Below are 27,688 nucleotides of genomic sequence, written 5' to 3'. Positions count from 1 at the left end.
AATGTCTTCAAAAGTATTAATTATTAAAAAGTCTTGTTCTGATGTCAGAATAAACAGATCCTTGCAAGAGAAGAGAAAATCCAAGAAACAGACATATGTGTATATATGAGCATTCAGTACACACAGACAACAGTATGGTGATCACCAGAGGGAAAGTGGGGTGGGGGGTAGAAGAGGGTAAAGGGGGGATAAGGGGTGATAAAAGGAGACTTGACTCGGGGTGGTGAACACACAATACCATATACAGATGATGCATCATAGAATTGTACATCTGAAACCTAATAATTTTATTAAGCAATGTCACCCCAATAAATTCAATTAAAATGAATAAAGAAAAATACATTTTAGAAAAAAATTTAGTATATAATATCAGCCCCATCTCCAGTCAATGGAGAAAATCAGTAAGTGGTGTTAGCATAATGTGCTAACCATTTTTTTTTCAATAAAAAAGGAAACTTTATTCAGTGCAAACTGGTCAGCTGTGATACAGCACACCTGTGGAACAGCTCAGTATGTGTGTGCTAACCATCTGAGGTGAACACTTTTAAATCCCATCATACACCAAAAGTAATTCCAAGGGTGTGAAAGAGGGAAATGTAAAAAGAGAATAGAAAATGCTACAAAGATATGAAAGCGAATATTAGTTAACAACAGCAATAACAAAAGCATAAACCCAAAGCAGAAAACATAAAGGAATAGATGTTAAAATTTAATTATGTAAAAATTTAAAATTTCATGCAGCAAAATACACCATGTGAACAAACTACAAAAACATATATGAATGGAGTTTCTTTGAGGACTGATGAATTGTTCCAGAATTAGGTAGTGTATGTGAATATACTTTAAAAAAATCACTGAATTATACACTTCGATGTGGTAACTTCTAGGATATATAAATTATATCTTAAGAAACCCAAATAGTAATTTATAAGTCAGGCAATTGACAAAGTAAGAAATTCAAAATACCAATAAACACATGAGCATTTATGTTTAAAATTACAAGTGAAAACAACAAAAATAAAACACTTCCTCCCTACCAGGTTAGTAAAATGTGACTATTACCATATAGCTTAAAACAGAACAAAAATAGGAAACCATCTCCATTTCTGTATTAGGGCAGTACTGCCCTAACTACTGAAGCCAAAGTGAGAGTGAGATATTTTCTTACCCTTCATCCTTGAAGCTGAGATGCTGCTAAGTGCTTCTAGACCTGGCTGGACAGATGCTTCTGCCCAGGGTTTTGAATCCTGAGGAGGTTACAAAAATGCACAGTGGCAGTCACAGAGCATGACACGGCAGCTGCAGCAGCAGAGTGAAGAAGCCAGCAGTGGTGATGGCAAAAGGACTGAGCAAGCCAGTGCCTCTGGAGAGGTCCTCACCAGACTGTTCCTCCAGGGTGACCTTGCCCTGTTTTAGCCTCGCTGGGTTCCTGCCCATTGTCCAAGCCAGAGTGACCATCTTCCCTGTTGACTCTGTAAGCAATCCTAATAGCCTACCAACAAATTCCTTGTCTGCTTAAATGAGTCAGAACTGTTTTATATTGTTTGCAAGCAAGAACTTGGCCTAATACATGAATAATACCATGTGGCCATTAAAAACAAGGATGTAGCCGTGACTGGCATGGCTCAGTTGGTTGACCATCATACCACAAAGGCAAAAAAGGTCACCGGTTAGATTCGCAGTCCGGGCACATGCCCAGGTTGCGGGTTCAGTTTGGACCCTGGTCTGAGCGTGTGCAAGAGGCAGCCAATTGATGTTTCTCTCCCTTTCTCCCTCCCTTCCCCTCTGTCTAAAAAATAATTTAAAAAAAAACATGATCTAGATCTCCATTTACGAACAGGAAAAATGTTCAGGGCATATTAAGTAAGAAAAAGCAACTGGTCATTCTGCAAAAGTTCTCTTAACCAACCTCCAATGGATTGCTGGTCTCTCTCCTACCACTGTAATATTCACTCCTTGCTTATAGGCACTCCCTGTCTTGCCAGGAGTGTGTTGGCATACTTAGCTCAGCTGTGTTTGCTCCCAAGCCTGTTTATAGCCACTGAACTTATAATCATGTGATTCAGTTAAATATTATGTAAACAGGTGAAATACGAGTATAAAAGAGAGCTATTCTTTCTATGAAAACAAAGGTAAATCCTTTTAGAAATGCTCACTAAAGGTGAGCGATAAACTGCTGAAATAGCTATACATAAAACAACTTGAAGAGATTGGGGGAAATCATAAAAATCTAAAAGAATGCTGTTCTCTACTTATAAGAATCTACACTACAAACTGGAAATCTGGAATAAAGCAATATGGATGTGGTATGTGCAAGAAAGAAAAGGAAGAATTCCAGAGGACCTGTATACAAAGGAAGAGCTTTGGCCCTATATATAAGTATTAGAGAATGAACAAAAACGTTCTAGGTTTTAGCCCTGGCTAGTGTGGCTCAGTGGATTTGCGCACCAGCCTGTGAACCACAGGGTTGCCGGTTTGATTCCTGGTTGGGGCACATGCCTGGATTGCAGGCCAGGTCCCCAGTAGGGGCCACACAAGAGGCAACCACACACTGATGTTTCTCTCCCTCTCGACTTCCCCTTCTGTCTAAAAATAAATAAATATCTCAAAAAATGTTCTAGGTTTTTTTTAAAAAATGAACAACCCACATATACACAGTTTTTATGGTTCCCTTCTTCAATTAGCCACCACTGAATGGTTAGGAAAGTTTTTAGCATGGTTCCATTTTCTGTGAGGGAAGATTCTAATAAACCGTAGACCAAAGAGGAAAAAAATCTGATTCTGTTTAGTTTTTTTTTCCCCAAAATTTTTTAATTTAATTTATTTATTTTTAGAGAGGGAAGGGAGGGGGGAGAGGGAGAGAGAGAGGGAGAGAGAGAGAGGGAGAGAGAGAGGGAGAGAGAGAGAGAGAGATATCAATGTGCAGTTGCTGGGGGCCGTGGCCTGCAACCCAGGCATGTGCCCTGACTGGGACTCGAACCTGTGACGCTTTGGTTCGCAGCCTGCACTCAATCCACTGAGCTACGCCAGCCAGGGCTTCCGTTTAGTTTTTAAAGGGCCCTAGTAATTTACATTTTCAGCCTTGACTAAAACTTGTAATAAGCCAAATTTTATAAACAGTTGAATAATAAAGTAGGATTGAGCCCTGACTGGTATGGCTCAGTTGGATATGGAGAAAAGGGAACCCTCATACACTGATAGTGGGAAGGCGTAGTGTGGCAAACAATATGGAGTTTCCTCAAAAAAATTAAAATTGATATGATCTCACCTTTAACAGGAACCTAAATAACAAAACAAAGAAACAAGCAAAATATAACCAAAGACACTGAAATAGAGGCCAGGCTGACAGTGCCCACAGAAGAGAGTAGAGGGAATTTAAGGGGACAGTGAGAAGGGTTCACAGGAACAAACTTAAAGGACACATGGTCATAAACTAAGAGGAGGGTGGTAATGGGAGGGAAGTGGGGAGGGTGGGAGGGGGAACTGGATTGGGAGTAAAAAGGAGAAAACTGTATTTGAACAATGATTAAAATAAAAAAATAAATAAAAGAAAAAAAAAGAAAAAGAAAAAGAAAAAAAGGTATTTTTATTTTAGAAAAAGTAAATGCATTTCCAGGATACTTTTGAAGGATTCATGCATTTAGATAAGAGACTGGTCCAGGCCACCTTTAAGAGCTCTGAATGACAAAAAAGAAATAATAATACAATAAAAATTAAATTTAAAAGAAAATCTCTAAATGATTACAACTTAAAGGGTAGACTTCAGTTATCTGGAAAATTCACTTTCGCAAAATACCTCCTTCCTCAGTGAAGCTCAATAAAAGATACTATAGATCAGAAAAAGCTGCACTAAAGGCCCAATTTCACAGGATTCCCAAGGGCTCACCTAAAACTTCTCTACTCAATCTAGAAGAGCCTATTTACCCCCCACCAAAGTTGTTTAGTTTGAAGTGCAAGACTCTAGACGTGGAACACTAGACACATCTGTTGCGATCACTTTATGGAGATGAAAAAAAAAAAGCCCTATTTCTTTCTACTAACGTATAGACTTTCTTTGGTTCTCTGAAATCATAAAGTTTTGGGACAAAAGAGTCTGGAGATAAAGGCAAGAAGGTTTCTAGCACTGAAATCACAAAGATACTTTATGAGCAGAATATTCTAGATGTCCAAAAGACATCTAAGTGCTTCTGAGTGCAGCCTCCACTGGCAAGTGATATAGTAAAAATACATATGACATATTTCAAAGCCTGGGTATTACAGGCCCTCCTCTCGGGAGGACAGAGGTGTGGGTATTGATGATGGTTTGCTGAGCTACCTTTTCTCTGGACAAGTCTCCCTCTTCATGAACAACTGCCTTCAGAACATTGTGCATCAGAGGTGGAGGCACAAGTAGTTGACTCCAGAGGCCAAGTACCTCCCGCAAGGATGAAGTCTGTAACTTTGGCTCTGTTGACACTATTTACCATATTTGTAGGACTATAAGACATACCAGACCATAAGATGCACCTAGGTTTTAGAGAAGGAAAATAGGAAAAAAAGTTTTGAAGCAAAAAATGAGGTAAAATATTTGATAACCTGTGACCCCGCTCCAAACCCCCACCCCCACAGCAAGCCAGGTAAGCTACATTTGGACTATAAGACACACCCCTCATTCCTCCCCCCAAATTTTGGGGGAAGTGCGTCTTATAGTCCAGAAAAATACAGTAATGAGCTAAACTGAAAGGAATTAGGTAGATTTATACCACCAACCAAATACACACTAGCATTTGACTTGTGTTGGAGGAAATGGTAGTACTCACTATATGTGGTATATCTGGGTGACTGATCTTGCTGTTTATGGAAAGGTATCTCCCTTATCAACTAAGAACACAGTCAATTTTGCCAGTACTTAAAAAAGAAGCAATTAGTATATTTGCATACTAGTATATTGGCATTTTGCCTTAATTTTTATAGTTGAAATAGTTATGTGGTATGACTGACACCTAAAAATTAACTAGTACAGACTTCCAGCCAAGATGGAGGCATAGGTGGACACACCATACCTCCACGCACAACCAAGATTAGAACAACAACAATTGAGAGGCAGAATAACACCCAGAACTGACAGAAAATTAATCTGAATGGAAGCCGGACAGCCAAGAAGTTGAAGTAGACCCGTTCATCCAGACCGGTAGGAGGGGTGGAGACGAGCAGCTGGGCATGGGTCACTGCACAGAGAACAGGGAGAACTGGGTGCATAAGACAACTGGGAGCACATAAGGCATCTGGGGCACGCAAGATTGCAGCTGGCAGACCCAGTGAGGTGGCGATTGTGGAGCAGGACAAAGCGCGCAACCCAAGATCCCAGGGAAGGGACTGAGGTCCCACGGACAACGGAGCTACCGCCATTGTTCCCTCTCGACCCCAACCTCACATACAACGTCACAATCTAGTGACTGGGGTGCCCAGCCCTGGTGAACACCTAAGGCTCCGCCCCTCACCGTAACAGGAGCGACCAGACCAAAGGAAAAGAGAGAGAGATGGCTCAAATAGAAGAACAAATCAGTGCCCCAGAACTCATCCTTTTGAGCCACCAAGAAATAGCTAACCTATCAGGTGCACAGTTCAAAACACTGGTGACCACGAAGCTCACAGAATTGGTTGATTTTGGCCGCAAATTAGATGAAAAAATGCAGGTTACCATAAAAGAAATGAAGGAAAATGCACAGGGAACCAATAGTGATGGGAAGGAAACTGGGACTCGAAACAATAGAGTGGACCAGAAGGAAGAAAGAAACCACCAAACAGGAAAGAATGGAGAAATAAGAATTCAAAAAAACGAGGAGAAGCTTAGGAACCTCCAGGACATCTTTAAATGTTCCAACATCCGAATGATAAAGGTACCAGAAGGGGAAGAGGAAGAGCAACAGATTGAAAATGTATTTGAACAAATAATAAAGGAGAACTTCCCCATTCTGGCAAACGAAATAGACTTCCAGGAAGTCCAGGAAGCACAGAGAGTCCCAAAGAAGTTGGACCCAAGAAGAAACATACCAAGGCACATCATAATTTCATTAGCCAAGGTAAAAATGAAGGAGAGAATCCTAGAAGCAGCAAGAGATAAGGAGACAGTTACCTACAAAGGAGTTCCCATCAGACTGTCAGCTGATTTCTCAAAAGAGACCTTGTAGGCAAGAAGGGGCTGGAAAGAAGTATTCCAAGTCATGAAAGGCAAGGACCTACATCCAAGATTGCTCTATCCAGCAAAGCTTTCATTTAGGATGGAAGGGCAGATCAAGTGCTTCTCAGGTAAGGTCAAGTTAAAGGAGTTCATCATCACCAAGCCCTTATTTTATGAAATGTTAAGGGGACTTCTCTAAGAAAAGAAGATTAAAAAAACATGTATAGTAAAATGACAGCAAACTCACAATTATTAACAACCACACCTAAAGCAAAACCAAAAGAAACTAAGCAAACAACTAGAACAGGAACAGAACCACAGAAATGGAGATCACATGGAGGGTTAGCAACAGGGGAGTGGGAGAAGGAGAGAGGGGGAAAAGGTACAGAGAATAAGTAGCATAGATTGTAGGTAGAAAATAGACAGGGGGAGTGTAAGAATAGTATGGGAAATGTAGAAGCTAAAGAACTCATAATTATGACACATGGACATGAACTAAAGGGGGGGGAATGTGGGTGGGAGAGGGTGTACAGGGTGGAGGTGAGTGAACGGGGGAAATGGGACAACTGTAATAGCATAATCAATAAGACATATTTAAAAATAAAAATAAATTTTAAAAAAGAAAGAAAAAAATTAAGTAGTACACATATGTATTTTCCAGAATACTGACTTCTCCTAACATCCATATTTTTAATAAATTTTCTCTTTTTGGCAAACCAAGGTCCAAAGAGCAATTTTGAGCATGAAGTGAGCAAATGTTCCATAAACATAGGTCATATCTATACCCCCACCCATACCCAACCCCTCAATTCCTTTAATATCCTATTTTATGGACTTTGGTTAATACAGGTGAAAATCTGATAACATTCTCTCCCATTCAGTTGAATCACTATCAGCACAGATAAGGATGAAAAATTATCTACTGGAAATGCGTGGGAGCTCAGTTTTTAAAAAGGAACTAGCAATTAAAAATTGTTAAGGACAACTGTTTAACCAGGCATTTTTATACATATGAATGAGAATGAATTCAGGGAAGACCTACATCATTCCAGACCTTTAAGAGTTTCTTTTAAAATACAGTTTTATTAAAAAAAATAATCTGGGGGTAGGGAAGAGAGAAAGAGGGAGAGAGAAACATCAATTTGTTGTTCCATTTATTTATCCATTCAGTGGATGCTTCTTGTACGTGCCCTGACCGGGATCAAACCTGCAACCATGGCGTATCAGGACTATGCTCTAACCAAGTGAGCTACTCAGCCAGGGCAAGAGTTCTTAACCGGCAAGTTTCAAGTGCTTTGTTATCACAAGCAAGCAAAGGCCCTAATACTGATGGCTCTATAAAATCCACTGAATTTCTGGGGAAAATATTAATTTAAATTCATTGAACATTTGTTGAACAATAATCTACCAACATCATTTACTATTTTGGGAATTTAAAGTGCAAATTCTGCCCTGGCTGGTGTGACTCAGTGGACTGCACGCTGGCCTGTGAACCAAAGGGTCACCAGTTTGATTCCCAGTCAGGACACATGTCTGAATTGCCGGTCAGGTCCCCAGTGTGGGGCGTGTGAGAGGCAACCACACATTGATGTTTCTCCCTCTTCCTCGTTCCCTTCCTCTCTCTCTAAAAATAAATCAATAAAATCTTTGACAAAAAGTAATAAAGTGCAAATTCATTATGATTTACGGGAAATTTTTTTCTCAGAATTCATTCCTCAGTTCTATGATTCTGTGCTTTCTTAGAAAACACTAGGATGAACTTTGTCATTGCACAAAACTAAGACTCTAAAATACACAGGAATCTTTAGAAAGTAGTTTTTGTAGAGTAAAAAGTGTGCTTTATCTACAAGGGATCTATTTTTCCCCCCATCTTAGACATGCAATTTTCACAAAGTGAATGCTTTCCTTCAGTTAGTTTGCTTTAAAGGGGATTCACCTTTTTAACTCTGAAAAACCTCTGAGGAGTCAAGCTGTAATTAATTCCTAAATTTTGGTTAAGTATATTCTGTTGAGTTTTTTAAATAAATTATTAAAGTGCCTCTTCTCTTCCCTTGTCTGCCTTTTTTCTCTACTTTTGCAGGGTTCGTGTGTACAAACATACATACACACAAATAAGTAAGACAGACTGAACTTAACTAATTAGTATCTTCCAGCTAAAAGCTAATTCTGATAATACCTCCTATGAATGTAGGGAATTAAAGTTGGACATAGCACAGAGAAAAGTAATCAGATCAAACTGGGAAAAGTGTAAGTATCTATGTTCAAAGATGATACTCTTATACTTTTCTCATGAAACAAATTGTATATGGCCAGATTATTGCAAATCAGTCTCTTCAACATGTACACACAATAGAGAGTTTGATGGAAATGGCTAGGTTAACCTGAAAAGATTAATAATTATGAACTAAGTTCCTACAGAGTGGGTAGAGCCTGGGCAATATTAAAAAAAAAAAACAATAAGAAAAAAAGTATGGACTGGCCAAGATGGAGGTGTTAGGTAGACATGCTTCACCTCCTCTAACAATCAAAAGAAGGACAACAACAAATTTAAAAACAAGAAACAACCCGAACTGCCAGAAAATTGAACTGTATGGAAGTCCCATGACCAAGGAGTTAAAGAAACATTCATCCAGACAGGTAGGAGGAGCAGAGACAGGCAGCCAGGCGGAGAGGACACGCAGGGAGGGGGCAGCTGACAGACCAGCCAGGAGAGGCAGCGGCTGGAGGACCAGGTAGTCCCCCATTCATGTGCAGATAAAAACCATGAGGAACAACTGGGGAGTGAGACACATTGCCCAACCCAGGGTTTCACCTCAGGGAAATAAAGCTTCAAAACCTCTGGCTGGAAAAACCTGTTGGGGTTAGGGCAGTGGAAGAAACAATCTTTCGGGAGAATCCACTGGATGAGTCCACGGGGTCCTAGAACATACACAAGCCTACCCACTGGGGAATCAGCACCAGGTCAGCACCTGGAAGGGTGCCATTCACTTGAGAGAAGTGAGGAAAGTGACTGAAAGTGGGGCAAGAGCTGAGCAAGCGACACTGTTCTCTCTCTGACCCCTCCCCCACATACAGCACCACAACATAGCAAAGTGGGTTGCTCCACCCTTTACAGTGTAACAAATGCGCTGAGACAAAGAAATATGGCCCAAGTGAAACTACAGATTAAAACTCCAGAAAAAGAGCTAACCGATGAGGAGGCAGACAACCTATCTGATGCAGAGTTCAAAACAATGATGATCAGGATGCTCACAGAATTGATTGAGCCCCGTAGCAAAATGAAGGGAGAAATGAAGGCTACACAAAATGAAATGAAATAAAGCAAAATATACAGTGAGCCAACAGTGAAGAGAAGGAAACCGGGACTCAAATCAATGATTTGGAACACAAGGAAGAAATAAATATCCAACCGGAACAGAATGAAGAAACAAGAATTCAAAAACAATGAAGAGAGGCTTAGGAACCTCTGGGACAACTTTAAGCACTCCGACATCCGTATGATAGGGGTGCCAGAAGGAGGAGAGGAACAGCAATAAGTGGAAAACTTATTTGAACAAATAATGAAGGAAAACTTCCCCAATCTGGTGAAGGAAACAGATTCCCAGGCAGTCCAGGAAGCCCAGAGTCCCAAACAAGTTGGACCCAAGGAGGAACACACCAAGGTACATCGTCATTAAGTTACCCAAGATTAAAGTTAAAGAGAAAATCTTAAAACCAGCAAGAGAAAAGGAAAGAGTTACCTACAAAGGAGTTCCCATAAGAATGTCAGCTGATTTCTCAAAGGAGACCTTACTGGCAAGAAGTATTCAAAGTTGTGAAAGGCAAGGACCTACATCCAAGATGATTCTATCCAGCAAAGCTACTGTTTAGAATGAAAGGGCAGATAAAGTGCTTCTCAGATAAGAGCTAGTTAATGAGTTTATCATTACCAAGCCTTTATTGTATGAAATGTTAAAGGGACTTATCTGAGAAATAGATCAAAAACTATGAACAGTACAATAACAACAAACTCATAACTATCAACAATTGAACCTAAAACACAGAAACTAAGCAAACAAGTAGAACAGGCACATAACCACAGAAAGGGAGATCACATGGAGGGTTATCAGTGGGAAGGGGGAGGAGAATAATGGAGAGGGAATGGTACAGGGAATAAGAAGCATAAATGGTAGGCATAAAATAGGTGGGAAGAGGTTAAGAATAGTACAGGAAACAGAGAAGCCAAAGAACTTAAATGTACGACCCATGAACATGAACTAAGGGTGGGGCAGGGGGGGAATGCTGGAGGTGGGGGGGGTGCAGGGCAGTGGGGGCATAAAAGGGAGAAAAACTGGGACAACTGTAATAACATAATCAATAAAATATACTTAAAAAAAAACAGCTGAACCTGAAAAAAAAAAAAAACCCTAAGCAAACAACAGGAACAGAATCATAGAAATGGAGAACACATGGAGAGTTATCAGCTGGGACGGGCAGGGGGAGAATGGGGAGAAAAGGTACAGGGAATAAGAAGCATAGATGGTAGGTACAAAATAGTCAGGGGGAGGTTAAGAATAGTATAGGAAATGGAGAAGACAAAGAACTTATATGTGTGACCCAGGAACATGAACTAAGGGGTGGTGGAATGCCCGAGGGAATGGGGGTACCAGGCAGAGGGGGACAGAGGAGAGAAAAAACTGGGACAATTGTAATAGCATAATCAATGAAATATACTCAAGCGAACAGATGGAGAACTAACACGCCAGCTGAATGGAGAGAGGAAATCCTGTGCATGGGAGCAGGAAAGCCGGTTTGCCCGGTCAGGATCAAGGGTGTGGGTGGGAATGTGGCAGGAAAGGAATAACAATGCCGTATCTTTACATTCGCAGAGCATACTTCTGTTTACGAAGGGGCCTTCCAGCCTTTCCTCAATTATTTCACTGAAGATAGCTGGTATATTCATTAGGCAATTCATTAATTCGATATACATTAAAGAGAAGAGTTTTGGCATCAGACAAACTTAGACTTGAATCCAAATTCTGCCACTTTGGAGTTGTGTGACCATCAGCAAACTGATCTCTCTAATGCTCAGTTTCTTCACCTCTCACCAGATAACTCTTACCCATGGGTCTGCTGAGAGGAACAGATCAGATAACATACGTCAAGTGCTTGGCAAGTAATTCCACCTCGTCTTTGCCTTACTGATCTTGCAAAGAGCCCCGTATCTCTTGGGTTCTGTGCCAGGCCCACAAAGGCGAGTGAATATGACAGGCTCTGCCTTCAGGGGGCTCAGGGATGCATGGTTACTATAGTGACCTAACAAATAAAGGGAGTTGAGCAAAGACTTCATAGAAGGGATGCTTTGTCTTTTCTCCTTTTTACATATAAGAAAAAAGTCTACTAGAGAAAGCCAAAAAATTTGGATGTGCAAATATAAAAAGAAACAACAAATCAGCCTACCATCGAGAGATAACGAATATTAACATTTTGAGGTAGGTGCGCGTGTGTGTGCATGCATGTGTGTTTCTAAGTTTAGGAGGATATTTTATATATATATATATGTATATATGTGCACACAGATTTTTAATAAAATGATATACCATTGTTTTATAACATGCTTCTTTTTATTCAATACTATAATGTTTTCTAGTTCAGTAAACAGTAGTATATAATAACACCTAATACTTTTTACTATTTTCAACTTCACAGCCCAGTGGGACAGATAGCACTGCTACGTCCAGTTTACAAATGATGAAATTGAGACCCACAGAGGGTAAGTGACTCTTCCAAGGCCACACAGCTAGGAAGTGACAAAACTGAAACTTGAGCCCAGTAAGTCCAGTCCACAGTCTATGCTATAACTTAAAATGGCAAAATAGAAGTCCATTATATATGACTGCACCATAATTGTTAGGTAAACTGGGTCTTGAAGGTTGAGTAGTTCTGCAGAAGAACAGAAAGAAACTCCAAACAAAAGGGCCATGAACAGAATTACAGGTATCACACCGTGTCGCACATTTGAAGGAACGCTTTTACTATGACTGGGAATATGATATGAGTGCAAAAGACAAGCAGGTTGAAAAGGTAGGGAGAGTTACACCATGAAGGATAAATTTGAAAGGGACAAGACTAGAGTCAGGAAGACCAGCTAAAAGTCTGTTGTCCAAATAATGGAGTATTATTGAGCCATAAAAGGGAATGAAACTCTCACATATACTTCACCATGGATGAACCCTAATGACATTAGGCTGAGTAAACTAAGCCAGATAAAAAGGAAAACTACGCATGATTCCAGTGATCAGGGGTACATAGAAGAGGTAAATTCATAGAGACAGTAAGCAGAATAGCAAAAAAGAGATGTAAAGTGGTGGTTTTTGTCACTAAGGACACCTCTAGCACCTAATGTAATGGTGGCGACTGGGACCTACAGGAAAATTCAGCAAGTGGCTGTGATAAGAAATGAAAGGTGTGCCCTGGCTGGTGTGGCATAGTGGATTGAGCATTGGTCTGCGAACAGAAAGGTTGCAGCTTCGATTCCCAGTCAGGGCACATGCCTGGGTTGTGGGCCAAGTTCCATATCCCTCGCACATTGCTGTTTCTCTCCTTCTCTTCCTCCCTCCCTTCCCCTCTCTCTAAAAGAAAATAAATAAAGTCTTTTTTTTTTTAAAGAAAGAGCCCCGACTGGTGTGGCTCAGTGGATTGAGTGCTGGCCTGCGAACCAGAGGGTCACTGGTTCAATTACCAGTTGGGGCACAGGCCTGGGTGGGCCAGGTCCCTGGTGGGGGGTGGGGGCATGCGAGAGGCAACCACACATGGATATTTCTCTCCTTCTCCCTCCCTTCCCCTCTCTCTAAGAATAAATAAAAGCTTTTAAAAAAAAGAAAGAAAGAAATGAAGGTGGGAAAACAATCAGAGACCAGTCACTTGTTTCCGATGGAAATACTAGTGGAGGAGCCAGGTCTCCTCATCTTCTGACTCAGGAGTATCGTATCCAAAGGGCTCTGTGGTGCTACGTGCGCACAGAGCCCCAGACTGTCTCTCTGACTCTCCCGAGTTCTGCTTGGATGTCGCCTGCAAATGCGAGATAAGTTCAGGCCTCCAAAAATATCTGCATGAAGACCAGACTTAGAAGCTGGTTGTAGTAAACCCTGACGTTTGGTTTTTCCTTTTTGTAGTGCAAATACTTGGCTTAAGCTTTGATGGCTGAGAAATCCACTTCAAAGAAGGCTATCTCTAGTAAAATGCATGCCAGCCACAGGGCCAGATAAACCTCTACTCCCCTCCACAACCCAGGCTGCTTTTAAAATTTTTAAAAGATTTTATTTATTTATTTTTTAGACAGAGGGAAAGGTAGGGGGAAAGAGAGGGAGAGAAACATCAGTGTGTGGTTACCTCCCCCCACTGGGGACCTGGCCCACACCCCAGGCATGTGCCCTGACTGGGAACTGAATGGCAACCCTTTGGTTTATAGGCAGGCACTCAATCCACTGGGCCACACCAGCCAGGGGGGCATTTTTAATTTTTCTGAAGATTTTATTTATTTGAGAGAGAGGGGAAGGGAGAGAACATCAATCAATCAGTTGGCTCTCACACACTCCCAACCTGGGACCTGGCCTGCAACCCAGGCATGTGCACTGACTGGGAATCAAACCTGCAGCCCTTTGGTTTGCAGACTGGCATTCAATCCACTGAGCCATGCCAGCCAGGGCATAAAAGGAAACTTAAAATGCCATTCATGTACCCAGAAATTCGAGAGTTATTTTTTTTCTCACATCACATTGTCAGTCACCAAGTCTGTTTAGTTCTTGTATTTCTCAAAAATTTTTAAGAGATAATAGCTGAAACCCTGGCTGGTATAGCTCAGTGGATTGAATGTGGGCTGCTAATCAAAGGGTCACCAGTTCGATTCCCAGTCAGGGCACATGCCTGGGTTGCAGGCCAGGTCCCCAGTGGGGGGCGTGCAAGAGGCAACCACACATTGGTATTTTCTTGTCTTTCTCTCTCCCTTTCCCTCTCTCTAAAAATAAGTAAATAAAATCTTTAAAAATAAAAAATTAAAAAATAAATGTCCTTTTATATATAAGGAAACAAATGCCCAGAAACACAAGATACTTTGTCCAAATTAGTTTGTTAATAGCAGAACTGGTGTTTAGCAGAACTTAAATGCCAGACTCCTGATTTGAATTCAGTACTCTTTCCATTATAATACAACATCTCGTGAAAGAATATTATCTTACATTTATATAGCATTCCATAATTTAAAAGTACTTTCACATGCATTATTTTGTTCAATACCCATCACAACCTATGAATTACACAGAGTAGGTTTCATCATAACTTTACAGATGAGTACACTTAAATAGAGTAAGAAAATTGATGCAACTCCTTAAAATCCTTAAAGACCTAAATTTCTTCTGTTTGAGTGCAGGAGAGCCTTAAGGTGGGAAGTGAGATGCAAGTAATGAACTTGGGACTACCATGTTGCTGTATGTAGTAGGTATTGACGGATAACTGCGGCTAAAAATAGAAGTGGTTTCAGTAGGTTTCCGGGCTGCCATATTGCATAACTCCATGTCATAATTTTTATGGACTCATAATGTGATTGCTGCCCCCTGGAGTTGTGTAAGACAGCCCTGGATGAATAGAAAGTGGGAGTCTCCAACCTGCAAATCAGGATCTGCTGGTAGGTTGAAACCTCACCTCATGGAGCAACGAGCCGGTTCCCAATAGTGACTTCTCCTCTCTGGTACCCACCCTTTCTGCCACAAGTCTCAGCTAACATTCCGGGGAGGAAGGGGAGACCAGCACAGCCAGTATCAACTTCTCAAGGACTGCAATGCTTGTACCTGTCCTGATCTCAACACTCAGATTAAAAGAAGCTCCTCCATATAATGATGTTGGACATCACCATAATAAAGGATTGGGACCTGGCTAGTGTGGCCCAGTGGATTGAGCATTGGCCTGCGAATCAAAAGGTCGCTGGTTTGATTCCTAGTCAGGGCATATGCCTGGGTTGCAGGCCAGGTCCCCAGTGCAGGGTATACGAGAAGCAACCACACATTGATGTTTCTCTCCCTCTCTTTCTCTTTTCCTTCCCCTCTCTCTAAAAATAAATAAGTAAATATATTTAAAGGATTGGGAGGAGACAAAGATGGTCTCCTGTGATCATTTCTACTTGTCTGGTGTGAAAAAAGAATTCTAAAAAGTGCCAGGATATTGCTGTTAAACCTTCTTAGAATATGATCATACCAACATCAAACCCAAGGGTAACGAGAGAATAAGGCAGGTTGTAACAGGCAGTCACTTGGCGAACCACTCGTGCCTTACACCAAGTTGAGAGAATACTAATACAGATTACAAAGAAAACTAACTACATAAGACTTCTGACCAACTTGTATGGAGGTACCACACAAAACTAGGGCAGAAATGGCCCAGCCAGATGCTTCAAATATAGAATATAATCTGAAACTGACCAGATGCTTCAAATGCAGAACAGAACCTAGAGCAGTGACCAGTGGTAGTCCTCCAACGGCCCAGTCAAGTGACTGCAGTTACGTTTCTCTTCCTTTTTCTTACAGAAAGACAACCAAAACCAAAGGTTAGGCCAATGCAGTCAGTTTTGCTCGAAGACATTTCTGATGGCATTCCACCAAGCATCACAGAATGCATTTCCTTTCCTGGACTAACCGACTCCTCCCAACTTCTCACGCTTTCCACTGGCACATCATGCGTACACTGCTCTCCACTGTTACCTAGTGCTGCTTGGGTTACTGACCCCAGCTGCTGTGTAAATATCATTTTAATGCCTTTATAGTTGTGTCACTAGGAAAACTTCATACAAACTTCTAAACTCAGGAAACACATTAGAGATGGTACCAAACTAAGTCAGTATGACTCCACAGCCCATGCTCCTAACTCTCCAAAACAGGGTATGCAAAGGAATTTAGCACAGATTAAACAGCTGTTGGAAGCATTCAAAACACGATGGACTGTACTGGAAAAACCCAGCCTTCCCTCCCATGTTTCTCTTTCACTCTCATACTATGACCACAGTCACAGTACTTCTGACACCAGATGTGTGCGGATTTCCCCCACCAAGCATCAAATCTCTGTGACATCAGCTGAGTGCCCTGCAATTCAATGAACTCTGACACTGTCTACCTGGAGATAGTGTCAGATCTCATGGGTTAAGGGCTCGGTCCCACAAGGCTGCTCTACCCTACTTCTGACAGACTTAAAGAGCTGTTAAAATCATTCAAAAGACGGTCTACATCTATCATTTTGAATACTCCTCTCTGACATAAATTCTCTACTATAATCAGACAAGTGCCGTCACTGCCATCGGCCCATGCTTGCCATTTCTTTCTGATTTATTTTATTTAGATGGTTCTCCCCACCCAGGATGTTCTCTTCCACATATTTAAATCCTATCACATTACTCATCTGGAAGCTCCACAAAGCAGGACCATATCTGCTGTGCTCACTACAATATCCCCAGCACACTGCACATGGTAGCTACTCAAATAATCATTGAGTGAATAAATGAACCCAAGTCCTACCTCCTCCATGAAAAGCATTATCAAATACTTGTGCCCACCTTCTTTTTGAACCCTGAATACCCTTGAAATAAGATTCATAGTGTAGCACCTAATTTCTCTGTAATTGTTTGGTATTAGACTTCTTTCTCTGGCTAGACATCGGAGCAAATGTTTTATGTGTCTTTGCGTACTACAGAGAGCCGATGTAAGCACTAAATGTACAAGAACATAATAAACAGTTATTAATTGGAGTGCTGATGTAATTCAACATACAAACTTAATTTGTACTCAACTTTGTAAAAATTCAGTTATTTCACAGAGTAAGTTAGACATGAACAAAACCTTTTCCATTGCCTACATTTTACATATCAGAAATCATTCAGAAGTATGGTTGAGCATTTGGCAATTAGAAAAATAATCTAGAAAATCTCAACAGCCCAGAGTCTGTCTCTCACTAATTCTACAAGAAGATCGGTGGAAAAACAGAATGAGTATATCAGGGTGATAGGACTTGCTAGCTGTCACAATGAGTTTTGAGATGGCATGGTGGCATACTGTAGGTGTATTGTAGGCTACTGGATCCTCCCAGTGTGAGTTTTCCATTTTCTACAGTGCAGTGTAGAAATTATTGGGTTGGCCAAAAAGTCTGTACGGTTTTTTCCATGAAATAGAAGACACATTTTTCCTTTTCACCAATAACTTTACTGATTTGGATATTTTGAGTATGTCAGCTATCTCCCACATGGTAGAACGTTGCTTGTTCTCAACAATGAACATCTTGATTTGATCGCTATCAACCTCAACTGGTCTCCCTGACCATGGAGCATTGTCCACCAAGGTATCTCCAGCACAAAACTTTACAAACCACTTTGGACACGTTTGATCAGTCACAGCACCTTCTTCATACATTGCACAAATCTTCTTTTGTGTGTGTTTCAGCTGCATTTTTACATTTCTTGAAACAACGAAGCATAATATGCCAAATATGTTGCTTATTTTCTTCCATCTTCAATATTAAAATGGCTACACAAAAATTCACCAATTTTGATTGTTTTTTTTTAAAACTCAAGCCCTGGCTGGCAGAGCTCAGTGGTTTGAGCGCGGGCTGCGAACCAAAGTGTTGCAGGTTCGATTCCCAGTCAGGGTACATGCCTGGGTTGCAGGCCATATCCCCCAGCAACCGCACGTTGATGTTTCTCTCTCTTACTCCCCCTCCCTTCCCACTCTAAAAATAAAATAAAATTTAAAAATCTTTAAAAACGCACATTGAGCCCTGGTTGGTGTGGCTCAATGGATTGAGTGCTGGCCTGCAAGCCAAAGGGTCACTGGTTCAATTCCCAGTCAGAGCACATACCTGGGTTGTGGGCCAGGTCCCCAGTAGGGGGCATGTGAAAAAGGACCACACATTGATGTTCCTCTTCCTCTCTTTCTCCCTCCCTTCCCCACTCTATAAAATAAATATTAAAATCTTTAAAAAATAAATATACATTGATATGACAGCTGACACAATCCAATCTAACAAAATTGTTTCCAATGAAGTTAAAGATAACTAAGTGCCACTAGAGCCATCTTATGGAAGCAAAACCCCAATGAACTTTGGTCAACCCAATAAATACTGCTTGCAGGTACTGATCGATTAGTATATTGTTCCTATAGTCTACTAATTAATGGTACAGCAAAACTGTAATTTAAAATTTTATTATGCAGGTTGCTAAAACTACATTTATAGTAAATAATGGATGTAAAGAATAATAGTAACTACACTTTGTGTGTTTACTACCTGCCAGGCACTACTTTAGGGCTTTACTTGCATGAACTCACTGACAATACTAAGAGGCAGGTAATGTTATTGACACCATTTCAGAAACTTGGAGGAACTGAGGCAAAAGAGATAAGAAATCTGTGGAGGGTCATGTGAGCAGTAAGCAGAGGAGCTGGGTGCGATTCCCACCCAGGTGCCAGTCTGGTGCCACAGACCCCATTCTTAATTCTGTGTTGTAGTGCCTCTAAGTGAGCACATCACAATACAGTGGTGAAATGAAGATGCCTTGAAATTATCAAGATAATAATATCCAGTAGTCCGGAAACCGTAACCAGCAATGTTCCAATTTATGTTCACCAACTTTTATTGCGATCTCTTAGTACAGTTTAAATTCTAAACATATTATTATACACATCAAAGTCTAACCAAGTTCAAAGACGATAAAACAAACAGCCCTGGCTGGTGTGGCTTAGTGAATTGAGTGGCGGCCTGCAAACCGAAAGGTTGCTGGTTCAATTCCCAGTCAGGGCACATGCCTGCATTGTGGGCTAGGTCCCCAGTTGGGGGCACGGATGTGAGAAGCAACCAATCGATGTCTCTCTCACACATCAATGTTCTTTTCCCTCTCTTTCTCACTCCTTTCCCCTCTCTCTAAAAGTAAATAAATAAAAACAAAAAAACAAACATAAACCATTTCTTTTCCCTTCCTGGGACACTCTGAGAATACAAATAAAATAAGACTAACACCATCTTAAACATCAGAAAACAAAACTATGGGTCCTTACTTTTGAATTTAGTTTGAAACTACCACGGGAATTTTCAGCTACCAATACTTTAACTTTTAATCATCAAATCAATTTGCTCATACTTCCAAAGAAGATAACTGGGCATTTCTCTCTTTAGGACAAACAAGGCACTTAATTCATTAGCCCAAATTCTGCTCAAATGTCTATGTTCTTTTAAAAAAAATGCAGTCCACACGGAAATAAAGAACAAACTGAGTGATCAGAAGGGAGGGGGAGGGGGAAATGGGGGAAAGAAGAGGAAGGGTCAAGTCAAGGAACATGTATAAAGGACCCATGGACATGGACAATGGGGGAGTAGGACTGACATGCAAAGGGGGCAGGGGAGAGTAATAGGGGAAAATGGGGACAACTGAAATTGAACAACAATAAAAACTATTTTAAAGAAAAAAAATTCAGTTCATTTTTTTGTTAGATAAGAGCACAGGTTCTCCAGCCAGACTGACTAGCTAGTCTCAGTTTAGCCATTTGCTAGGTCTAGGAATAAAATTTTGCCCTATGAAGCCCTGGCTGGTATAGCTCAGTGGATTGAGCGCAGGCTGCGAAACAAAGTGTCGCAGATTCGATTCCCAGTCAGGGTACATGCCTGGGTTGCAGGCCACGGCCCCCAGCAACCGCACATTGATGTTTCTCTCTCTCTCTCTTTCTCCCTCCCTTCCCTCTGTAAAAAAATAAATAAATAAAATCTTTAAAAAAATTTTTGCCCTATGAAAGTATATGTCAACTCTCACCAAAGTACAAATAACAGACAAAGTACCAGATTTATTTTTCCACAACAGACGGAGAAATGGCTCTGGTCTTCCCTTATCTGCAACAACAACAGAAACAGTAAAAAAATTCAGGATCCCATAACTTACCATTTGCTCTAAAGATAATAAGAAAGGAATTTGTGGGTATTTCTGTAATAACACAGTGAACAATCCTAATGATAACCTGACACTCAAGGTCAAATAACACACTGTACTAAACAAATTTTTCCCTTATCGATCATACATGAATTTAAGGCTTTAAAACTATCTGAAGACTACAAAGGCTTATCCTTTTATCATGTAGCTAGAAAAAGCAAGAAAAAACACTGCTGTAGATGGAAAATACTTGAAGACCTGTGACACCAATCCAATTGTTAATACATAAAAATGAGCGTACAGTTGTGATTAGAAATCAATAGTAAGATATTGTGGCTATAAGTCTGAATTAAAAACTGATATTTAGAATTAACAGTAAAGTGGTATAGTAAAATAAGGGAAAGCCTTTACTGACCAAAGTGAAACCAGCTGTACACAAGTAAATTAATATTAGTGTTTTAATATAATCAATATATTTATAAATAATGGACATATTTATATTATTAAATTAATAATAATTCAATTAGAATTCTTAGCACAAATCATTTTAGCATGACCAAAAACAATGAAATACCTTTTTTTCCTGCTATTGTCTAAGTGCAAGGGTCAAAAAGGAGATTACACGTGTAACTCTTTAACAGCTAAGCTGTTAAGATTTTGTTTGCTGAAAAAAAATCAACTTTTTTTAACTGATTTGAGAGACAGCACACGAGAGAGAGAGAGATATCAATTTGTTGTTCCACTTAGTTATACATTCATTGGTTGATTCTGCATAAAACCAAATGCTTTAATTTTCACAAACAAAATCAAGTATGGTAAATGGGCAAACTAAAACAATTTCCCTAAGATGTGAAATAACCCATTTATTTCAATCAGTTAGTTGCTAAAATGCACTTCTGATTACAGGTTTGGAAAAGTGAAAATTCTACACTACAGAATTGTAAATTTAAAAACAGGTTAAAAAATCCTTGACCCATAGCAGTATAATTCTCAATGTGGGTGAAAAACACGGGACAAAGTGCACCTAATTAGTTGAAAATGGGGATATTCTACTGTTTCTTTCCAGGAAAGAAGTGTCTGTGAAAATTGCTGTAACTTACCAATCTCCCACACATTTGAGCCCACAGGATAAGGAAATCACTTCCATTTTCTAACAGTGCTGGAGAAACTGGGAACATATGTATGAAACCAGAAAGAAAATCTACGCTTTCACTTTAATGAAACACATTCCAAAGGTATTGTGATGTATTACTTCCTGCCATACTATCTCAGCAAGTCAGTAAGTTATATCACATGAAATCAACCTGAAGACAAATTTGTAAGTGAAAAACGTGACTGCTGGGATGGTAAACTGAAATGAATAGGCCTGACTGTTGCCTGCCTCCCCGCTCCCTGCCCCCATCTTGATTTATGTCCTAAGAGAGATCACTGAGTGAAGCAAAACTCTGTGAAACCTTTAAATGTTCTACTGCCCTTTAACAAAGATGAGTAAAGTTTAAGACAAAACTCCCAAATGTTATTCTTCACCTATGTTAGTACCTGTACTATCTCAGACAAATCTCTTCTCAAAATTTACCAAGTGACAAATAAAGATTATTTTCAGGGTCCTGGCTGGCGTAGCTCAGTGGATTGAGCGTGGACTGGGAACCAAAGTGTCCCAGGTTCGATTCCCAGCCAGGGTACATGCCTGGGTTGCAGGCCACAGCCCCCAGCAACCGCACATTGATGTCTCTCTCTCTCTCTCCCTCTCTCTCTCCCCCCCTTCCCTCTCTAAAAATAAATAAATAAAATCTTAAAAAAAAAAAGATTATTTTCACTCATTGAGATGTCAAATCCAAACAAGGATTTAGAAAAAAGGAATGTATTGCCTCAGAGCCCTTAGAGAAGTAAAGATTGTAGTGTGTTAAGCCGGGGTTATTTTTCCTTGCTCTCTTGTCATTTTCAAATAAATTTCACTGCTTCTTGCATGTACTTTTAAAAGAAGTACATGCATTACAGACCTATCTTCTGGAGGGATTACTGTTTAAGCTAACACTGCCTAGAAGCCACAAATCTATGATTGGAGGGAGAGGTGGGTGGAAGAGGGTATAAAGGAGATAAATAGTAATGGGAAAAATACAATAAAAAAGGGGGGAAAAGACTATGATTGGAAAAGAATCGTTTCTATCACGTTAAAAAGACTAGTAGAGCAATCAGTTTAGAAGAGTAAAGGAAATGCACAAATTCCTTGGGGAAAACCTGGAACAGCTTCTGACCTTGGACAAAGTTGTTATTCATTCCCAACAATTTAAAAAACGACTCCATGAAGGGAGAGGGGTATAAGGGGACTAAATGGTAATGGAAAAGACACAATCAAGATTAAATAAAAAAACATAAAAATGATTCCAAAGTGTATTTCGACACAACACTCAATCAGAATTGAAGTACAGCTAGCTTCACTTTTTCCTCTTTTAGACTTGAGTTTACATTAGAAATAGATATCATACATTAACACTGTCTTTGTCACTTCATGTATTTTTTCTCTATATAAGCTTTTGCTATGGATGAAATGTTTAATGTTAATAAGGTTACAAAATCTCTGTAATACAGAACAAAAAACAAAAACCTTTAAAAGAGTGGATATATTTCGAGGTGAAGGAATTATGTGTGATTTCAATTTGCTTTTATTTTTCACTTCTACTCTATTCTACTCCACCATCTTGACTGGATGTACATAAGCTTTTGGTTACCAGTTTTGTATTCTGTATTTTTTTCTCTTAACCAGTAAAATCTTTCAAGATGTGGCTATGTTAGAAATAGGGATGAAGTAGTGTTGCTGGATGTCCTGCATGTTTTTGGCCCCCCAAGCCTTTGCTCCCATTATTTTTCCTACCTGTCCTGCCCTCCCCTACAAAGGTAAATGCTATCCATTTATCAAGGCCTAGTTCAAATGCTCCTTTCCCTCTATTCTCATAATGCCTCCCTGTTTCTAATATATGTTGAGACTACAAGGGTGTATCAGTCTTTCTTACTACACTGTGAGACTCGCCAGTATTTTAAAAAGCCCTCTCGTGTCATGACTGTACATATAAGAAAGTTTGAAAGATAAAAAATAAAATCTCAGCTCAACATATCCTTTAAAGAGGGTGAGATAGGTAGCCTAATTATTCAATTAGCGGAGCTGCTCTAACCCATTGTCTTCATGACTAAATTCAACTACTCCAGTGCAAACTCTTGTGGCCAGTGACTCCGTCGTATTTTCTGTGTGTGTCCCCCACCTCCCCTCAGACATCAGTATCACCTAATTAAATGTTGTGCACACACTCTCAATACAAAGCCATATTACTGCAGGTGAAGAGGCTGTAATTAAAACAAAGACGAGGTGCTGAAAACTATGGACTTGTGAAACAATCAAGAGTTGTTGATTAAGATAACCTCGCCGCCTACAAGGAAACGTGACAAAGGTAAAGATGCCACAGGGTGCGACAAGGATGGCAAGTAACTTTACTGGAGGGGGGCAGAATGGGCAAGATGGAATGGAGGGAAACAAGAGCGCTCTCTCAGTTTAGCTTATCCTCGCAGAGCGAGACAAGCAGCAAGATATTTTTATATATTATTTCATAAGTGATGATCAATCTGTGTAACTTCCGATACCCTGCACAGACCTTTTTTGTACCTTCAATTAATTAGGTAATAAGATAGGCCACGGATAATCAGGAAAGTACCCCAGGAGGGTACAAGAAATGAACACAGATCAGGACTTCATTTCCCATCTGCAATCCTGTGTAAGGGGAGGTAAAACACGAGTGTGATTAAACACCGGAGTTGTAAAGAACCGAGAGTTTGAAGACTGCCCCAGATTAAAATGACCTTCTTGCCCCACTCAGTAGTAGAGACTGACAATACAGTACCCTCGTCTAGTGGAAAGGGAGGACTGGAAGCCGAGAAAGGACTAACCTGGTTTTCGTCCTACGGTTAAACCTCCGGAGCTACGCAGCCCGTGACAGCGACCAGTTCACGCGCCGAGGCTCCGATCTCACGCGTCGGGAGAAATCATAGCAGCGCCGGTGGCTGTGGCCGCGGCAGTGGTCTCGGCGACAGCGGCGGCGGCAACTCCTCCCTCTACTGCTTCTCTTCCTCCACCCTCTGCCGCCCGCCGGCAGCCTTCACCCCTCCTTCTCACCCTCCCCCCACTTCCGGGTGATGCCTGGGCCGGAAGCGCGGCGGACGAGGCGGGGGAAACCGACGCGTCACGTGACGGGGAACGCGCCGGGTAGAGACGTGCTTTCCCGTCCTCTACTGCCCCCTGGCGAACACACACAGTGTCGGTGGGAAAGTCATTTCGGAGCCGCGGAGTGCCACCTTTCCCCTTCACCGAACCGAAACAAAACGGGACATTTTCTTAAAAAGCCACTCAAACTTCTGTCGTCTGGAGTTTCCTAACCTCCCGCCAAGCAGTACCATACGGTTCCTTGTAAATCAATCATCTTCCCAGTAGTTAACAGCCTAACCGAGCATGACATTAACGTACTTCTGTCGGACTGTACAGCCTACAGCCAGATGTGCAAGTTAGAACTATCAACTTCCTCTCATGTCGCCACTGAAAAGTGAGTTCAAAAAATTCTTAATTCACAAATGTTATATATATTTAGTTCCTCCATCTAAATTTCTACTCTTTAAAGTGCAGGAATCCCACCACACAGTACCTTCATATCACCACTCCAAACTCGAAATCACTTCCACATTTATTCTTTCATTTATTCAGCACTTAAAAACCTAGCATTCCAAGGATGCAAAAATATTTCAGTATATATCACCATGAGTTTTAGAGAGAAATAAGATGCGGCCCTGGCTGGCGTAGCTCAGTGGATTGAGCTCGGGCTGCAAATCAAAGCGTCGCAGGTTCGATTCCCAGCCACGGCACATGCCTGGGTTGCAGGCCATGGCCCCCAGCAACCACACATTGACGTTTCTCTCTCTCTCGCTCTTTCTCCCTCCCTTCCTTCTCTAAAAATAAATAAATAAAATCTTTAAAAATTAAAAAATATATGCTTATAAAAAAGAAATGAGATGCATAAAATGTAACAACACTGCAATAAATGCTACAGAAGTCACTTGAGAAAAATGTATTCTTTTGTTTTCCAATTTGACTTTTCAAAAAGCAGCAACATCCTACCATTTTTTAAAACCATGAACGTTAAGAGTAACAGGTGAGGCTCCATCTCACTAACTTCAAATAGACACATAGTCTTTACATATTTCGTTTCATTAAATATCTGTCATAAGATGCAGGGGAAAATAATCACACAATTATTTATATCTTCAACAGCAACCACTCAAACCTAGTTCTCATAAACACTATCAAGTCTAATAATGTTGTGGAACTCAAAATAGTACAGAAACTACAAAGAGTAAGTTAGTATTTGTAAAAAGGCTTACAAGTGCCTAACACACAATAAGCATATATGTTTGAAATAATTTACATCCTATCTGTTATCAGATTCCTATTAAGCCTTGACAGACACCTAAACTGCCCGCAGATGGAAATTATAGCCGTAGTTAAGTATCTCAGAAGGAATTATTCCTTCCCCCTCAACACCGATACACAATTACCTTCAAAACTCCTTACCTTCCCAGTCAAGTTCTAGTTGTCAGCGTACACAGCCTTAACCATTAAGATACAAATTTACCTGCAATTTTAAAATCTTAAAAATATATCACATGAAAGTTAAATAGCTCTTAAGTGGACTTGCAATTATAAGCAAGTTACTTTTTAACTACAATATTAACACTGTGTTAGGCTTCCAAACAAATGGTTAAAGGCAGAAACGCAGGTTTATCTTCTGGAAAACTTTACTCAGAAGAGTATTAACCTACTAGCTGTCTAGTTCTATGTTTACCATTATAAACTGCAAAGACCCAAGGCGTGTACATCCTTAGTCACCAACCCATTCATTCTAAAACACCTCCTGTCTCTAAAAGGATCAACCCTAATATTCCTTGTCAATGCATAAGCTTATTACAATGTGTCATGGTTGTATTATTTTTAAAAAATTTTAATGTACTCATAGAGAGGAAAGAAATGTAAACAGCAATGTGTGATGGCCCCTCATGTGCCCCACCCCTGACCTCCAGGGACCTGGCCCACAACCCAGGTATGTGCCCTGACCAGGAACCAAACCAGTGACTCCCTGCTTCACAGGCCGGCACCCAATCCACTGAGCCACACCAGGGAGGGCTGATTGTGATATTGTTTAAACTGAGATTTCAAATAGAAGGGAATGTTTCAAGAAATCAAGTTTTTGTGTGGTTGAAGTCCGTTAGGTGTCCCCAAAATGCTTACAAAGTGGTTACCAATATCTCCAGTAAAAGTCATGAAGGGGAAAACTCAACATTTATGCCTCTATAACTACCATGATACCTAGTTCTAAGTAAGCTTAATGAATCTAAAACACACCCACAAAAATGTTTTAGGGTGAAATTAACAATAGGACTCATGACATTCACCCAAATTCAAAACACTTGATAGCCCTTCAATAAGTAACATTTTGAAATTGGCAATGCTTTTAAAGTAAATCACATGCCTACATCCTACAGACACAAGATTTTTTTATCTTTCAGTTAACATTCAGTTATTTTTCTGCACCAGCTTCAGGCGTGGAGCAAAGTGGTCAGAGAAGTCACACTGTTGCAAACGGTAAGACTTCATTCTTCTTTTACAGCCAAGTAGTATTCCATTCTCATCCACTCCTCTGTTGATGGCACTTGAGTTGCTTCCCTACCTCGGCTACTCAAAATAATGTTGCCATGAACATAGGGTGCATATATCCTTTCAAATTAGTGTTTTTGGTTTCTTTGGATATACTCCCAGAAGTGGAATTGTTGGGTCGTAAGACAGTTCTATTTTTAATTTTTTAAGGAACCTCCACACTTTTCCCCATAGTGGTTGTACCAAGCTGTGTTTCCACCAAGAGTGCACTGCCGGTGTATTATAGAATTGTACTTCTAAAACCTACATAATTTTATTAACCAGTCTCACTCCAATATTCAGTAAAAAATAAAAACAAAACAGTGCAGAGCTCAGTGATAGTGGGTTAAGTGAACAACTGTATTCAACAGATCCTTTAATAACACCATAAACATCTCAGATAAGTATACTAAAAAATCTAAAGGTCTAATTAAAAATAAATGTGCCAAGGGAACCAAGAAGCCAGTTAGCCTTGAGACATCCTAGGAGTACATTTGATAGGAACGCTCTGACCTTGAGCCCAGTGGCACCCTAAGTTCTCCTGGCAGAAGTGAAAAGAACTAATAATGCCAATTTCAAATGTAAACATAAATGAGAGGTAGAAAGTAGTAGACGTAACCAAGATCTGGATATCAAATTTTAGCTCAAAGATGACCTAAAATAATGCTGTGAGCACTTATTCATGAACTATAATTTCAGTCTACTATGAAGTCGACTTCCAGGTGATAACCAAATTTTACTTTCACACTTGCTCATGTAGAAATTCTATTTAAGATGTTGTATACCATTTTGATTTTCTTAACACAAAGGTTAAATAAATGAAAAGTCATCAAGCTTGGGGTTTCATTCACAAGAGAAATAAACAAACCTACAA

General features: G+C 40.3%; 1 protein-coding gene across 4 annotated transcripts in view; it reads right to left on the bottom strand.

Annotated features, from left to right (window-relative positions):
• ATP7A (ATPase copper transporting alpha) overlaps positions 1 to 24,242 on the bottom strand; it is a 107,707-nt gene extending 83,465 nt beyond the window's left edge. For 2 of the 4 annotated variants that reach the window (XM_036016793.1, XM_036016792.1), the window contains exon 1: positions 24,024 to 24,232. The gene's annotated coding sequence lies outside the window, so the exon portion shown is untranslated. Of the gene's footprint in view, positions 1 to 1,168; positions 1,248 to 24,023 lie in introns of all 4 variants that reach the window. The other 2 variants (XM_036016791.1, XM_028522885.2) reach the window with 2 other exon arrangements.
• Between the last annotated feature and the right edge of the window lie 3,446 nt (positions 24,243 to 27,688).

Source organism: Phyllostomus discolor, chromosome X (assembly GCF_004126475.2).
Source record: "Phyllostomus discolor isolate MPI-MPIP mPhyDis1 chromosome X, mPhyDis1.pri.v3, whole genome shotgun sequence".
NCBI lineage: Eukaryota > Metazoa > Chordata > Mammalia > Chiroptera > Phyllostomidae > Phyllostomus > Phyllostomus discolor.
Note: the sequence above shows the minus strand (reverse complement) of the source record. Positions and strands in the feature narration are given on the sequence as shown.